The 17,841-nt window shown below is 49.5% G+C and overlaps 1 protein-coding gene and 1 long non-coding RNA gene across 3 annotated transcripts in view; one reads left to right on the forward strand and one right to left on the reverse strand.

Moving 5' to 3' along the window:
• LOC138569000 (uncharacterized) overlaps positions 1-15,865 on the reverse strand; it is a 242,472-nt gene extending 226,607 nt beyond the window's left edge. The window contains exon 1 of the long non-coding RNA XR_011303047.1: positions 15,605-15,865. This is a non-coding gene — a long non-coding RNA (uncharacterized lncRNA). The remainder of the gene's footprint in view (positions 1-15,604) is intronic.
• TEKT5 (tektin 5) overlaps positions 1-17,841 on the forward strand; it is a 1,542,713-nt gene that overhangs the window by 1,277,350 nt on the left and 247,522 nt on the right. The gene's annotated exons all lie outside the window — the stretch shown is intronic.

Here is a 17,841-nt window from a genome sequence, read left to right on the forward strand (position 1 = left end):
GCTGCACTGCCAGGAGTCCCACATGGACTCCGGGGCAGAAAACATAACAGAACACACGGTAAAAACAGTAACAGGACAAGGATTCAGAGGCCCTGTCCCTCAGATGCATTTCCAGCATCACATTATCCGCAGACAAACTCAGATGCTCTAAAGACTTGAATTCAGGCACCATGCCGCCAAGCTGAGCGGTTGTGGGGAGGGGTGCCACATCTGTTGTTCCCCCTGGTGAAGAAGATCTGGAGTTACTGGTAACCTGATCGGCGGAGACACCAACAGGTGTTGAAGTTCTGAGAACCAAAACCTGGCCGGCCACCACGGGGCTATCAGTAGAAGGGAACAGTTCACAGAGTTCTTAAACTTCTAAATTGCACAGTGAACTAGAGGCAGAGGCGGGAAGGCGTAAGCGCTCATGTTGTGACATGGAATCTCGAGAGCATCCCCCAGAGAGGAGGCTCTCAGCCCCCCTCTGGAGGCATACTGAGGAAGTTTCTTATTCACCGCCGTGGCGTAGAGGTCCACCTCCGGTGTGCCCCAACACGAGAAAATCCATGATAGGACCTCCGCCTTCAACTCCCACTCGTAGCTGACCACTGTCTGCCGGCTGAGGGCATCCGCTGTGACATTCAGCTGGCCCGGGATGTGCACTGCAAGCAGCCAGACACCATGAAGCACGGCCCACTCCCAAATCTGGATGGACAGGTCCACGAGGGGGGGGACTTCGTTCCCCCTTGCTTGTTAATGGAATACATTGATACCACATTGTCCGTTCTTATGCGGACCACCTTGTTGACAATGAGCGGTCTGAACGCCCTGAGCGCTAGGAAGATCGCCAGAAGCTCCAAATGATTTATGTGCAGGAGCTTGTCCTGAGGCGACCAGTGGTCCGAGACCTGAAGAAGATCTAACGTAGCACCCCACCCGAGGAGGGAGGAGTCCGTCGTGATCGTCACCGTGGGGACCGGGTCCTGAAACCCCACACCCCCAGACAGATTCCTGAGAGATGACCACCATTCCAGGTCCACTCTCATGGAATCCGGAATCAATATCCGCATGGAATCCAAATCCACTGCCTGACGCCATGAATTCCGAAGAGCCATCTGGGTCCGTCTCATTTTGAGACAAGCAAGAGGAAGAGCCAGTACACACGAGGCCATGAGGCCCAGAAGCCTCTGGAACCACCAGGCCGACATGCTCTCTGACTGCGCAAACATCTGACACGTGGCCAACAGATCCGCCATTCTGTCCCCGGTCAGATAAACTCTGCAGTAGATCGTGTTCCAACGAAAACCCAGGAAGATCAGGTCCTGTGAGACCGTCATGGAGGATTTCTGCCAGTTCACCGACAGCCCAAGATGGGACAGGTACTGAAGGAGAGACTGGAGGTTGTCCGCTGCTGCCAACGGAAAAGGGCTGCGTAAGAGCCAGTCATCCAAATAAGGATACACATGGATACCCTGGAGACAAAGATAGTCCGCAATCACCGACATCATCTTCGTGAAGACACGCTGCGCCGAGCTGGGGCCAAAAGGAAGCACCCGAAACTGGAAGTGCTCCTCTCCCAAAGAGAAGCGGAGGTATCTCCTGTGTGGATTCCAAATCAGGATATGCATGTACGCATCCTGAAGATCCACCACGCTGAGCCAATCGCCCATCTGCAAAGAGGAGCGAATCTGGCCGGTCGTGATCATCTTCAATTTCTCTTGGGGTAGGAAAAGATTGAACTGGGAAAGGTCTAGGATGGTGCGCAGGCCAGCCTGGTTGGGTTTGGGCACCGTAAACAGCCGGGAGTAGAAGCCCTCCCCTCGCTCCCCAATGGGAATGGGTTCCACAGCTCTGAGGTCCAGAAGTTTCTGAACCTCGGCCTTGAGGGAGGGTGAGCCCGACAGCTGAATAGGAGGGTTGAGGGGTGGGGTAGGGGAAAAAGGTAAGCGGAAGCCCGCTCGAGTGACTGACAAGACCCATCTGTCTTCTGTGATGGTCTGCCACGCCTCCCAATGAGATACAATGCGTCCTCCCACCGGGGTCTCGTGCGAGCGTGGAAAACCCTCATTTGGCAGGCTTATCGGTGGCGGTGCCACCTGAACCTGAGGAGGAGGCTGAGGAGCGGGAGAAAAACCGCGTACGCTGTTGTCTACGGCAGTTATTCCCCGCAGGAGTACCCACTCTGCGAGATTTGCGGTCAAGGAAGCCCCTAAAACCAGAGGAAGGTCGACTTTGCGACAACGGTCTCTGGGATTTGAAAGGAGCTTTAACCAGAACTGACAATGATTTAGCCGTCTCAGTGCTATCCTTGGTTTTGGTGAGCTCTACATCAGTAGAAGAATGAAAAAGCTCCTTACCATCGAATGGAAGGTCCAACACCTTGTCTTGCACTTCCTTAGAAAATGTAGTGGCATGCAGCCACGCCTGCCGTGAGGTATCAACCCCGAGCATCAGGCCCCGAGCCGAGTAGTCTACGTGATGAGCCGCAGCCTCCAGGAGATCCTGGGCCAAGACCGTGCCATCGGAAAGGCCTCCTTTGAAATCTTCCAGCTTCTCAACCAGGATGTGCTCCTCAAACTCCGACAGACCTTTCCACATCTGCATGTTAGCTCCCGCCAATATCAATTCGGCGTTGGCCTGCCTGAGCAGCAAGGCCGAGTTGGCGAAGATTTTCCTCCCGAGGGAGTCGAGGAGCTTGTCCTCCTTTCCCAGAACCTGAGTAGCTGTCGTGGATGAGGATGCTGCAGGCCTGGACTGCAAAGTGGCCGCAGCCACCACTGTGGAGGAGGGAGGCGAACAAGACGACAGGGCCACCTCCTCCGAAGAATGCAGCCTGTACCTCGCGTCAATCTTATCATTGACAAAAAGTCCCAAGTGTGGCTTTTCCCAGACTCTTCAGACCTCGGCCAGAACGTCCTTCTGCAGGAACAGGCAGGTACGCTCCAAAGGAGACAGTGTGAACGCCCCAGAAAGCACGCCCTCCTGCGGAGAGGGTGCCTCGGGCACCGGAACATCTAAGAAACTCATCATGTCCAGTACCCGGTCATGAAAGGCTCTGATAGAGCGGGGAAGGTCCTCGTTGTCCTGATCGCCTTGAGGGTCATCTGACAGGTCAGGATCCTGCTGAGCCGTGTCAGTCACTGCCTTGTCCACTGGGGACAATGGAGGCAAAGGCGGGAGAGCAGGGGGGGCACCACGGGCAAGGGAGGCGCCAGCAGAACCACTGGAAGCACAGGTGGAGCCGGAGGCGCCGGTGGACATATCTCCTTGAAAAGCCCTTTGAAATATTCCCTCATGGGGTCGGTGCGCAAAAGCGCTTGAAATGTACCGAAAAAGGCATCCTCACAAAATTGTTTCGGGACCTGAGGAGGCCTCTCATGAGGTGGACAAATCCAGGGACGTAATGGGGAAGGGTGCCACACCGGCCCCTCCACCGACGTATCCACATAAATCAAAGGAGCCGCCCCCGCAGGCAAGGAAACATTGTGCGGAAGAGGCATCCGGGCGTTCCAATCATAAACCGGCCGGTAAGGATGCGCACAAGGGACCTTAGGTTCACCCAAGAGACTGAGCCCTACACCAGAAGCCGATGGCGTAGTTGTAGTGGTAGCACCTAAAATGGCCGCCGTGGTTGTGGTGGGAGCGGGCGCCATTTTGTCCTCATCTGAGGGGAACTGCGGCACGTGAGGAAGTGGGGCAGGGGTCCCCGTCGACGGATCAGGGGTCTTAATCTTAGCCTTAACATAAGGAACCTTGGCCGAGCCGGTACTATGAGGCCTGGAATGTTTTTGTGACATACCAACCGCCAACTGAGCCTTCGAAGGAAGGACCTCGGCACTGCCGGTAAAAGAAGAACTTTGCTTCTTTGCCCCCTCAATAGATCTGGTGTCCCCACAAGAGCGGGAATGGTGCGCTTTCACCGACAAAGCCTTGACCGGCCTCTCAGAACTGTTGGTAGCTTTAGCCTTTGTACGAGGGACCTCGGACCCAGGCCCGGTAAAAGCCTTTTCTGCGCGGGCCTCGAACATCTGTTCGGTAACTACAAGCCCAGCCAAGGCCTTGGGGCGCACCCCGGTTTTGTTTTTGAGGGAAGCCGACAGAGAGGCCTCAGAGCGAACTCCGGTACCCCACGACTCAGTAGAACTGGGTCTACAAACAGCCCACACAGGAGGGGCCTCGGAGCGTACTGCGGTGTTCACAGGCCCCTTACGGAGACCCTCAGAAAACTCTGGTAGAATTATTAGGCCCAAAGGGCACCTCAGGGCAAACCCCGGTAACAGAGCGATCAACGCCCCCCCGGACCGAGAGGAACCTGGGAAGGTATCCCCCTGCTCTGAAAAGTAAAGAACTTACCGGGCGTTTTTTCTTCTCGTCGATGAACGCCTGAAAATGCGAAGGAGGAGTTCGTCGGAACACCTCCTCCCACCGCTCCAACCGACGTTGAAGTGCCCGGACCGAAAGGGAGTCACAGTAAAAACAGGAGTCCCAACGGTGTTCCAGACCCAAACATTCTAAACAAAGAGGATGGGGATCCGCCCTCGTGAAGCGACGGTGACACGATGAACAATCTGGATAGTCTAATTTGAAAGACATAGACAGACTAGTAAACGAACGCTAGCGAGAGCCAGAGAGGAAAAAAGGGAAGAAAATCTTCCGAGGATACAAGTGTGTCCTGCCCCGATCGAGCGGAGAAAAGGACTGATGGGCGATGCGGAGCCAAGGTGGGCGGGCTTACGGCCACGTGCCGGGCCCCCTGCAGGAAAGAGAGGAGGGACACATTTTTGAAAAAAATGTGGATGCTTTTTACAAAGTGCTCCCGTCCTGTCCCACAGGACGGAGAGATGTCCCACAAGTATGGAGGAAAGGGGACGGGACGTAGGAGTATAATTAATATTAGTGGATATTTTGGCAAGTTAGTCTCCACGAGTACACCCAATAAGCTTACTGATTCCCAGACCCACTTAGACTGTAAATTAACCGAATTGTTAATAGCAATTGCCAGGCCCTCCACTTCGCCGACCTAAAAGGGACCTCTTTGCCATATTACAATATGTGGAGAAGCCAGGCATAGTAAATTAGGTCAACTTCATTGACTCCTGTACTATTATGATAGTAGGTTCGTTCTCTAACAATACTGATGCATTCCAGCTCATCAAATTGGCATGGCCGCAAGTATTCCATGATAGAACCTTTAAAGAAGTTTTTTCAGAATGCTATGAGGTAATCGTCGAAATCTTAGACCCCAGAATGGCAATTATCATTGGTTCAAGCCATGGAATATCTTTTGCTATGGCTACGTGAGTTAGTAGCGCATGGAAGTCTCCATCAACACAACTATTTGTTTTTTGCATGAGCTTGCCACTCTTCGGTTTCACAGCAACAGTAGGATCAATGTAAGCTAAAAAATCATTAGCTGTTGATTCAGATTCAAAAGTGGATAGATTTAATCCTTGGTTTCTAATCTCATCGCGATTGAACCAAATAAACTTTAAGATAGTTTCGGAGCTCAGGTAACATATAGTTCTACAGTTGTTAGTTTGGGCTATAGAGACTTTCAGGATGTCCTCAGATTTAACCATTCTCAATTGAGGAATGCGTGAGAAGAGAGACAAGATGAAGGATCGATTAATGCGCTTTCCTGCAGTCGAGGTCACATTGCCTTCAAGGCCGACAAGGTGGAATTTGTTGTCTGCCATAGGTGGATTCTCTAGATTTTTCTCTTCAGTTCTTGTAGAAGCACTAACTTCCACCTGTGCCATTTTCACTACAGGTGCTGGTAACGCATTACTTTGCAGATCACAATTCCAGGGACCCTCAAGTGGGTCTTTCTCAGAATTTCAAATATTTCATTATGAGGATTCATAGTGCTTTTTTGCTGCATGCGAGGGGGCGGCAGTGTTTCCTCCCTGAACGTCTTCAATGGCAAAGGGGGGAGCACCTTCGTTAAGGTTTCAGCACTCAGCAAGCCGTCCTCAAAAGCTTTTTTCAGTATTTTAAGGGAGTCCTGATGGGACTTCCCAAGGTTCTTAGTGTTAATCTCAGGAACAGATCTGCTAAGTGCAGGACCATGTATGGAAATACGGTTAGGGGCAAAGGTAATTCTTTCCTCCTCATCACCAAGAATATTGTTCTTTTTGGATGAGGCAGAAAAGGTCTTATCCTTACCATGTATAATATTTACAGGTTTGACATTACATTGATCGAATTCAGTGTCTAGTTGTGTAACTTTGCCCTTACAGTTTATTGAGTTAAAAAATGGCTGTTACTAGTCACAAGTTTCCACACAGCGGTCCCTGAACAGCAAGGTATCTCGGTGCACACCTCACTATATGATTTTCTCTTGGGCAGGTTTAAGTCATCAATAATTTTTGGTTCATTGTTAGCTATAAGTTGTTCATGAATAACATCTTTCCTAGTAGTACAGCTTCTTCCTGTAATCGGGAAACAGCAATTCATGTTTGATTTCAATTTTGGGAGTACAGTCTCTTCAATCATTTTAAACTCTACTTCAATTTCACCTGTCTTTTGGGTGACCAGAGGGGTTTTGGCAGAGGTGACAGCAGGACTAGACTTAGTGTTTGTCAATTTGACAGAATCCATGGCTACTTTAATAGAGAGCACTCTCTTTTGATTTTTTAATTGCCTTTTCTGTTTTGGTCCTAGGATTGGTGTCAGTGCCTCCTTACTTTCTTTTGTGAGTTGCTGTACATCTATACTTTCCTCATCAGAGATTGCAATCATCATTCTTTGGTCAGCGAACTGGGATTCCTCGGGTACCACCGATGGGGAGTTATTAGCCACATTGTTCGTAGTTTTTCTGATTATAGCTTCCTTTCTCCTCTTAGCATTTCTTTTCATTGCTCTTGTGTGCATTTTATTGGCATGCCGTGACATAAAAGAGAAGTTCTCTTCAGCGTTAGAACCTTCCTGTTCTTTCAGTTGCTGTTCGTTAAGTGCATTCACCAAAGTCGAAGGACTATCCTGACAGTCATCTGGAAGAACTGGTTTAACTAATTGGGCAAGAATTGTATCATGCATTGCCTCCACTGAAGCTTTAAGTTCTTTTATTTCAAGAGTGCAACAGCACAACAGAGAGACAGTGGGGATACATGTCGGCTGAATTGGGGGTGAGCACACCTCCTCACATGATCGAGTACCTTTTTCACATAGGACAGGGGAAGAAAGTGAGGGCTGGATGTTAATAGCTCGTAATGTTTCAGCTGCAATAATAAACCCTTCTATCCTGTCCATTTGGGAACACAGGTAATATAAAGTACTTTTTACCTCTTTTAATTCTAAGTGGGTTAGGTCATGTCCCTTATCAAGTAAGTCCAATATTTTAATAATCACTGGGAAAGTGTATGGAGATTGAGGATCTTTCCCAGTAGTGACGGTAGTGTCCCCGAAAGGATCTACTTGCGAGGGCCTAATGAGAACATCTGCCGATTCAGGAGAATATGAGAGACATGAAGGAGGTAATTCATACTTAATTTCTTGAAAGGAGTCCCTATCATGGTTGTTTGGCAGAGTTTGGTCACGCAGTGATTGAGAGCATGCCATACAATACTTTTTTGACGGGCCGTCAACGAGTGGAGTTAATGTGCCTATAGCACGAGACACCTGATCGCCTAGGGCAACCATATTTTTTAAGGTGAAATCAGACTGATCACTAGGTGAGATCGAGGTACTTCAGTAAAGTTTCCGCATCCTTCATCTGAAGGCAAGGTTGTAGAAGTGTTAATATTTCCATTGCCAAGATGGACTGCATGGGACAGAGTTGATGGTGAAGTCAGGTCCTTAGCATGAAGCATAACCACATGTGAAGATAGGCGTGAGCAGGCACTGGCCTCCTCAGAAGATGCCAGAGATCGGTGCATCTAAGGGAGGAAGTTCAGTATAGGATGTATGTCCACGACAGACAAGCAAATCAATATTAGAAGATGTAACTGCCATAGTGCCTAGATCATTGCATTTACTACGAAGGCCGGCAGCCATGGCTACAATAATGTAATTACAGCTCCCAACGTCAAGTTAGAAGCTCAAATATATGAGAATGATTGAGAGGTTAACACTTCTAGGTTATTAGAATAAGTGCATGTGCAGGTCAACGTGCGTATGGACTAACTATGCCTAAATACTCACCATACAGAAAAGAACAGAGAAAAAAAAAAGAGGGAAAAGGGAATCAGAAGAGACAGCTCACCATAAAAATTCTTTGTTATGGGTGTTTTCTAGTTTCCTCTAATCACTACACACAATAGTTCAAAATATAATTTAGCAAGTATATGCCATTATATCACCATCTCCATCACCAAAGCAGCGAACAGCAAACAGCGTGCTTTCGTGTGTGCGGGCGGGTGTGCTACACACACTGCTTTTGAAAATGGAGTGGGCAGGATTAGAGGAGGGCTTTAGAGAGCAGGCCCAATGAAATGACAGCTAAAAGTAAATGAGAGAGGAAGTTTTAGAACATGTGAAAAAAAAGGTAGCGGTAAGCGTTAATACAGACGGTCGATTTCAATGTCAATTTCAATATTTACTTTCGGCTTGATTGAGTCAGGCAACTTCCCGTGTGCCTGCAGAAGACATCTGCTCTGTTACCCGCTCGCTGAGCGGCAGGCAAGGTCCTTGCAGGCTGTGAGGATGAAAGGGTCGGTATCGTCTCAGCAAATAATTCAAAAAGGATCTTTGCCAGCAAACAGCGTGCTTTCGTGTGCTTCCGTGTGCGCTACACAAGCTGCTTTTGAAAATGGAGTGGGTGGGATTAGAGGAGGGCTTTAAAGAGCAGGCCCAACGAAATGACAGTTTCCGCTTGATTGAGTCAGGCAACTTCCCGTGTGCCTACAAAAGATGTCCGCTCTGTTACCCGCTCGCTGAGCGGCAGGAAAGGTCTGTGCAGGCTGTGAGGATGAAAGGGTCGGTATCGTCTCAGCAAATAATTCAAAAAGGATCTTTGCCAGCAAACAGCGTGCTTTCGTGTGCTTCCGTCTGTTAAATTGTCCCAAAGCATTGACCAAATCTTCGATTTGCCCTTTTCAGATGGATCTCTAATACCACTACTACGATTTGTTTTACTATTCTCATACGTTTTTTCTCTGGTATTTATTTCCTTAAAGGCGCGTGAGAACCTGTTGTCCCTCTTACCATTGTATTCTCTCATCTCTGTGTAAGTTGTTTCTCCCTATGATTGTGTAGTAAGGGGTGAGCAGCAAACAATAGGAAACCTGATCATGGGATACTTACACATTAATTCACACATGTGCAAATGAAAACCCAGGGGGATAATTGATGAACCCTCATATGAAGGCCTATGGCAGACATCAGTATATGCAGGCTGTCCAGGGGGAGATTTGGCCCTCCACTATGGCAGGTCAGCCCTGATGACAGACAGTTGTACTTGTGCACCTGGTTAAATAAAACAGACACAGGGCCTCATTCCGAGGTTGGCGGTAAGTATTGGGTTTTACCGGCATGGCGGAAAGAGCGAGTCCGATCTGGTACCACGCCGCTATTTACAGGCTATTCCGACCTCGCGGGCACGAGCTTTCCGCCATGCCGGTAAATCCCCTAGCGGCATACCGCTAAAGGGCCCGTTAAACCCCTTAGCGGCATGAAGCGAGACGTTCTTTACAGCACCGCCTTCGAAGCTTCGCCGTTCGTAATTAGCGGTGATCGTAATTTACGGATACCGTAAATTACGGTCTCCGCTAATTAACGGATACGGAAATTACGTCATCGCACAGGAACGGGAAGGAGCGCGGCGGCCATCTTTAAAAACACAATCCATTGCCATCCTCTCCAGGCAGCACCCTTGGGACGAACCTGAACCTCGGAAAAGGCCTACACAACCTCCAGCTATGCCCAAAGCCCCGAAAAAGTCAGCGGACCGCCTCCGCAAGCAGCGCTTCAGCCCCGAGGAGCTGCAGGCCATGGTGGGCCACCTGGAGGAGCACGCAGACGTAGTGTTCAGCAGCGACATGCGCAGAGAGGCAGTGGTCCGGAAGAAAAACATATGGGCAGAACTTGCTGAAAGGGTGAGCGCAGTAGGCACCACCCCCCGCACCCCCAGGGACTGCCGCAAGCGGTGGGACCACTTGCGGTTGAGGGTACGGAGCATCCTCACAGCCAACCGCAGCCAGGCACTGCTGACTGGAGATGGACCAAGTTCACCAATGAAACTAGCGCCATGGGAGGAGACCTGCGCTGCATTGATTGGCACAGAATCAATCGAGGGCGTCGGTGAAATGGAGTGTGGGGCTCCGTCGTCTGCTGATGGAGGTGAGGGTCCAAAGTCAACACCGCCAATGGCAAATACATGTTGAATACACTTCCAAGCCCCGTCCAATGCACCTTGTCATACTGCCCTCCACCCATTCTGATGATGGCAAGACAACTGCCACCAAGGGACAAGTGCTACCACATAATGCCCACCAACCACAGTGCAGTAACTAGCACATCCCAATAAGCACACTGTGCAGCAGGCTTGGCAGTGTGCGAGTCAGACTGCACATGACCAGGCCAGGATTAGTGACTCCCACACCTGCGTACATATCCGACACATCCGTAGAAACCAGTGATGTAGTAACGGCCAAAATGCCACCAATCCAAAATGACTGAAATGTGAATGCTGCCATTAATGACATTAGCGTCTCACACAACCACTCATGTTGTACCTTTGTTCTACACCCACAGGCAGTGAGCATGAGGGCGATGAGCCTGAGAGAAGCCGTCCCACCACATCCAGTGCCAAAGGCAGGGACCACCGCGTACCGGCCAGGAAGGACAAAACCACCACAGCTCCTCCAAGGCCCATTGAGGTTGCACCACCCCCATCCCTCACTGCACCAGCGCCTGCAACAATCACCACACCAAGGTCAGAGGAGTCCAGCATCTCTGGGGAGGTGGCAGCCACGGGCCCTCTGCAAATCCACGACAGCCCCTCGTCCATCTGTGGGGCATCAGAGGAGGACTCCTACCCCACTCTATACACCCCCTAGCCATGCAATGTCCCCCAGGTGTTGTGCATGGACTCTGGGGAGGGTGACACACCAGTCCGAAGTGCACGTGGCGATACACCGGGAGACGCAGATCCTGTGCCCAGTACCCCATTCGAGGCCCTGTCAGGGCATGTCGACCCAATCCCCAGCCGGGATGATACACATCCCAGGAAGCACTACGTGCAGGACAACTCACTGCCCTCATCACTGACTTCAATGAGGAAAACCGCCAGGGCAGGTTGGAGTTACTCGAGGAGCTCAGGCAAATGCGTCAGGTGTTCACGGAAAGCACCAACCATGTATGTGAGGCACTTGGACGCACTGCAGACGCCCTTGTGGCAGCACGTCCCATTCCTGCGACTCAGCAGGAGGACACCCCCACAACCAGTCCCCCCACCCCGGCAAGCCCAGCGCGCCGCTTGCTGCACTCTCAGCGGTGCAGGAACATGCCCCCTCGACCGGGAGCATGGATCAATAGACTATGCTGCCACATGTGGCCTCAATGTGCCACACGGGACTACTGTTGCGGAGTTGGGGGGTAGGGGGGTGAGGGTGTGTATGGGAGTTGGGGGGAGGGGGGTGAGGGTGTGTATGGGAGTTGGGGGGTGAGGGTGGAGGTTTTGTTGTACACGTGTGAACCTACTAATACAATACACCGGTTGTGCATAAATAAATATCAGAGTGGACATTGATCAATGTGCATGTGTCTTTTAATGACTCACAGTGCATGGTGTACATGTATCCCCACAATCAGTGCCCGATGCCCTGTCATCCTGACACCCTCAGCTGACTTGAGTGTCAGAAATATTGTCCAATCAATGATTGCCACACTGCACATCCCTCCTGTGCATCTGCACTGTGATGCTGTCCTGCCAATTCTTCATCCACCCCCTCATCATCATCTGGTGGTAGCAGTCCCAGGTCAGGGGGCAGTGGCACGTTCCGACGGATGCACATATTGTGCAGCCTTACACATGCCATGGTGATCCTGGTCACCTTCTCGTGGCTGGTGATGTGTGCTCCACCCGAACGGCTGTGGCAACAAAATGGTGCCTTCAACAGGCCAAATGTCTGCTCTATGGCCACCCGTGTACGGGTATGGGCTCAATTGTAGTCCTCCTCATGCCTGTTCTGTGGGTTGCGGATAGAGGCCATGAGCCACGGCTTCAAAGGGTAGCCACCATCACCTGCATGGAAGGGGAATGAAGGTAAGTGTTTGTACATTGATGGTGGCGAACTGTAGCAGTCTTGCATGGCAGCTGGTGATTCCTGGCCATACACACATGTCCCTGGTTGCATCAACCCCATTACTGGGCCGGCTATGTGTCCTGTGCCATGGAATGATGGAGGGGTAGCTTCTTCAAGATGGCTTATGGTGTGTACTCACATCTTGTTGCACGTGCACCGTATATGCGTGCAGCAGTGTTGGCCTGAATTCATAGATGTGTTGGGTTCTGTGAGATTTGGTGGCAGGGGGTGTTGACTGTAGTCAGTAGCATACTTGTCTTACTGCACTGATCAGTACCATGTTGACTTTCACCACTACTATGGGTGTGCGGAACCAGTGACACGCTGCTGTATTCCTGTTGGGCTCACTTCTATGCACTCCCAGGGATGTCTGTCTTGTGTGGTGGGATGCAGGAGGCTGCGAGATAGTGCATATGCAGTGCATGGTGCAGGATGCCCTTACGGTGTGTGAGGTCCGCCGATGAGTGGTGCTTGTGTTGTGGTATTGGTCCAGGTTACCTGTCGGACAAGTAGTGTTGTATTTTCTACATTCTAGCATCGCTGTGAGGTTAGGCAGTCATGTGCCATATCGATTGCCTTGGGGCACTGTGTTCTGTGGGGTGCACATCGTGCACCGGCGTCGACATTCCCACACAGGTGTAGTATGCACCCCCCCTTTCCCACCAAGTTGGGGTATGCATCCACCCTACTCATGGCCCCAATGCGCTTCCATGGCCCAATCAGGTGACTCACCAAGCAGCCAGGCACGTTGTGCAGCATGTTGCTCCATATAGCGTGGTAGCGTGGAGTTCTGCAGGACGAGGGGGTCATGTGTTGATCGGGGGTATCGGGCACAGCAATGAGTGATGGCTTTACTGGCATTTCATACCATCTGGACGTCAATGGAGTGGTATTGCTTGCGGTTGCGATACGCCACCTCCATTGCATGTGGAAAGACCAGTTCCACGTGGGTGCAGTCGAGGGCACCTATGCAATTTGGCATGCCTGCCAGTGCATGGTAAGCAACTTATGTATCCAATATCTCCTGGGGTGTCCGGAGTAGGGATATGTAGTCCCTTGTGTGTTTGATGAGGGCATCCAGCACTTGGTTGAGTATATGTGGAAATATGGCCTGTGGTATGCCATGCATGTGCCCCACTGTATGCTGCTACGTGCCTGTGGCAAGGAAGTGGAGAACAGACACTACCCTGAGTAGAGGGGGGATTGCAGTGTGGATTTCTATGAGGCTCACTATGTCGTCATGTGTCAGGTCCACTATGGTGGTGATGGTGTCCCGGTCAAGGCGGTACAGGGTGTGCATCTGCTCTGGTGTGAGGTTGAAGGTGGAGGCTCTAATGTGAGGGATTGGGGGCTGCCGGCGTGGTAATGGTGGCTGCACCGGTAGGGCATGCTGGGCCTGTCTCACCCTCCTTCTCCTCCTGTGTGTCCTCTGTGGTGGGGGCTGTGGTTGTTGTTGTTGCTGTTGTTGTCGTTGCTGCCTTGCAAGCAGGGCCTCCAGGTCCAGTAATCCTGCTACAATTGGTATTATCTTGGTGTGGGAGGGGGTGTGGTGAGTGGGTGTGCTCCTTTTGTGCTGTGCCAGACTCCATTGCCTCCACCTGTGCTGGTTGAGTGCACCTGTGCCTCTTGGAAACACTGCTCAGGGTTCTTAACACCTTCTCGGCGATGCTGGTATTTACTCCATGCCGGTAAGGTACTTTACGGCCTTGTAGAGGCCGTTTTTTGCATGTCCGCATGACTTGGGATCAGCTCCGGTTTACGCCATGCCGCTAATTTCGGCATGGGGTGTTGTGCGTGCGCCACGAGACTGCTATTTACGGCCTCGTACTTTACGGCGCCGTAAATAACGGTCTAGAGGGTCAGAATGGCCCGTAAAGGTAAACGATGCCGGTAATCCTTTACCGGCCTCGTTTTTCCCTTAACGCCCAACTCGGAATGACCCCCACAGTCTTATTTCATTTGATAAGCTTGAACAGCCCTTTTATATAACGGAATTGGTAAAACAAATTCTCTGTATCACATGAGTAATATTACACGACTGGGCCCCTAAAGGGGGCGTCCTCAGTTAGTACATGGAATAAATAAATACTTAAATGCCATCGTTCCATTACCTTAGATATTAAATAATTAAATAGCATCAATTGGGTCACCTGAGCAGAGGGGTGATTGAATGGGTAGGTTTCACACATAATTCAAATAGGCACTATGTTTAACATGAGTTAATTGTCATCAGATAATAAATAATGAAATGGCATCAATTGGGTCACCTGAGCAGAGGGGTGATTGGGAGCAAGTTCCTTCACATCTGACAAATAATTAAATAGCATCAATTCAGTACTCTGGAAGGATGGGTGCTGGGCGCAAGTTCATTCACATTTGATTTGACAAATAATTAAATAGCATCAATTCAGTACTCTGGGAGGATGGGTGTTGGGCGCAAGTTCATTCACAAGAAATAATTAAATAGCATCAATTCAGTACTCTGGGAGGATGGGTGTTGGGCGCAAGTTCATTCACATTTGACAAAGAAATAATTAAATAACATCAATTCAGTTACTGTGAGAGTAATGGCTTCCCTTTGCAGTTGTATTAAACTGAGACCACACCAGTATCCTTAAGCTTCTGGTAGCTGCAGACTACCACCAGACACACAGCATGTGGGACTCCGACCAACATATACACAAATCAGACTACAGTTCCCCAACAACTACCCCTTTTTACCGGTTGGGTATGTAATCTGTCCCAAGTGACCTGTCAGACCCCACAGAAACCGCCTATTTTAAGATGTGTGGGCGTGCAGATAAATGGCACCAGGTCTGCCCTAGCCCAGTAGGAAAACAGGGTTTTGTTTAAGCCTGTCACCAGAATGGCATCGGGCCACACCATCCTTTCCCTTCAGCAAATGTACCCTTCCACCCCTTCATTATCCCAATGCAGGATGGGAACCGTCCCACAGATTGGATGCGCCACAACTGGGGTATTGCGCTGTGGGGAAACAAAACAACAAGGGCCTTGCTCGCCGCCTATCTTTGTGCCTGACTTGTTGCCCCGGACTACTGCCCTGTCAAACTTTACCCTGACCGGTAGGAACAGGGGAAAAAAAGCAACCCCAATCCACCCTGGGCCTCCGGAGGGACACCCGACGCTTGCCTGAGACGTATACCCCTCAGCAACACATGCAGAGGCTACGGAATAAACGTTTTACTCTGTGCGTTATATGACAAGCCCTGTACGACCTCATGCAGGCCTGTCTGTACACACAAAACATGCCTACTTATTATACAGCACACGCAGTGTAATATGCCCCTTCTGACTCGACTTTCCAAACACGGTCAAGCCACCAGTGCAACAATATGCACTTGATATAGCGAACCCACCTTGCAAATTGTCCGTTCCCTTCACCACTTCGCACTTTTCCTCTCCTACTTCGGGTTTCCATCAGACTCTGGAGATGTAGGACAGGCTCTGCCCCTCACCGCAGCTCTGGCGCGTGAGCCTGCGTACCAGTCAACTCCACCCTCTTACGGATCCTGACCGGCTCGCAGTCTCAAACCTGATAGGGGAGAGCGAGCTGAAAGCCCTGAAGCAAACTTCTCAGGGGAACTGCCCTTCACAAGGAAGGCACCACAGCCCGCTGTGATCCCTCTCTTCTCCCCCAACTGTCGCCCGTCGCTCTCCAAGTCACGGATCCCCTCCGGGGTTTATCTCCCCCGCGGAACCTTGCACCTGTGTTAGTCGGGAAGGGAGCTCCCGACCGCCATTACGTGAAATCACCTCACACATACGCTCGCTCCACCTCTCGGTGAAACATACCATGTGTCCCCAGTGCAACTCCTCGAGCCGGGAGCACAAAGAAAGAAACCAAAAAAAATGCCAGGCACACAAATATGCCCAAACTCCACACAGAAACCCAAAATAAATGTGGGTTTACATCAAGTTTTGGTAACAAATCAAATACCTCTATACCCAGATTTTTAGATCAGTTGCGGACATTAACATTGCTTCAGTGCCCACATTGTTTTTCAGTATAATTTCAACAATGTGTGTCACTTTTTGATAAGGGAAAGATATAAGATCAATGTCTGAAGTGGAGAACAGATATAGATCAGGCACCTTTCGAGTAAAAGATAATATAGTACCACAATGTAATGGTCTACGTCTTTCATTAAAGTTCGTCTGTCTCAGCCAGATTCTAGGCACTGCAAATGGCTTAGTCGAAGACTGCTTTAAGTTTGTGTTACTAGTCACTGGAACAATCTCTGCACCGGATCTTAATTTATCTTCACCAAAGATTTTATTTTGTTCATTGGACAAATTCATCTGATTACCCCCATTCATCTGTTCTCTTCTTTCTTCATTGCTGGAGGCCCTCATTGGATGTTTAGCAGTCACTAATATAAGTGGGGAATTATCTATATTATTCCCGGGGGATTTAGCCCTTAATCCTTTATCCTTGGCCGTATCGTTTAGTGATTTTTTTCCTCGTCAAAAGATAGGTGCCAGAGGCAAGGACTGGTCAATGCTAACTTTAGTTGACGGTTTACAGTATGTTTCAACATTCTGCACTCAACGTGTTTTTATTACAACACGGTTGTATGTTCAAAGCAGTCTCATTGCTCATATCCACATGTTGCCCAAAGGAAATCCTTTGCGTTTTTTCCTTTGACTTATTTGTCTGTTTTTCTTCTGTAATTTTGTTCAGTGCTTTAAATAAGTTCCTCTTTCCCAACTTTTTCTGCTTAACACATATTTGATTTTGTATTTAGTAATCCGTCGCCTGTATTTCTTGTTCAATGTAAGTGATTTCAGTCACCAATCTTTTTTTCTTGTTTTTCTTTATTTTGCTTTAAATTTCATGTTGGGCATTCTGAGTCAAATTTTCATTCTCGGCACTTTCTGCTACATCCTGATCAGAGGTGAACAAAGAAGCTGAAGCTAATTTCCTCTGAGAATAGCTTGTGTGTACATTTGATTCTCCTACGCAATTCGGTCGCCTCTCAGGCTCCTCCACAATTTGTGCTAGTCTCATAAATTCTTCCAACACTGACATAGAAAGAGGGGTGTCTTCTACGAAGGAGTCCACAATTCTACCATCAGTATTGGTTGTAGGAATCTTCTCTTCTGGCCGATTATTCTTAGCTAACTCTTGTACGTTTTTTGTTTCAGCTCACATTTGTTCACTCTGATCCTTGAAAGTGCAAAGGTTCTCTTTCAGCTATTTTATCTCAGACACTTGTTCCAGACTAATAGTTTTCAATGCCTCTAACTGTAAGCTTATCAAATTGTTAATAGCCCCACTCAATCTCACGAAAGATGATTCATAGCCACTGACTTCCTTCGTTAATTCTAACAGAATGCCCAAGCGTGATTGCACTTCACTCTTCAGGGACTCAAAAACATTCACCAATGCATTTAGAATCAAAACTCAGGGCTGTCAGCGTTGTGTCTGAGGGCCTAGAAAAGGCTGACGTCTTTGGACCTATTGATGGGGAGTTGGATTTCTCTCTTATATTAGTACTGCCATTAATTGGTATAAAGTTAGAGACCTTGGGGGTACTCGGGCTAAGGTGTCTTTGAACACATCCACCACCCGATATGTCATGACTTCAGTGTA

Source organism: Ambystoma mexicanum, chromosome 2q (genome assembly GCF_040938575.1).
Source record: "Ambystoma mexicanum isolate Mex_15411 chromosome 2q, UKY_AmexF1_1, whole genome shotgun sequence".
Classification (NCBI taxonomy): Eukaryota; Metazoa; Chordata; class Amphibia; order Caudata; family Ambystomatidae; genus Ambystoma; species Ambystoma mexicanum.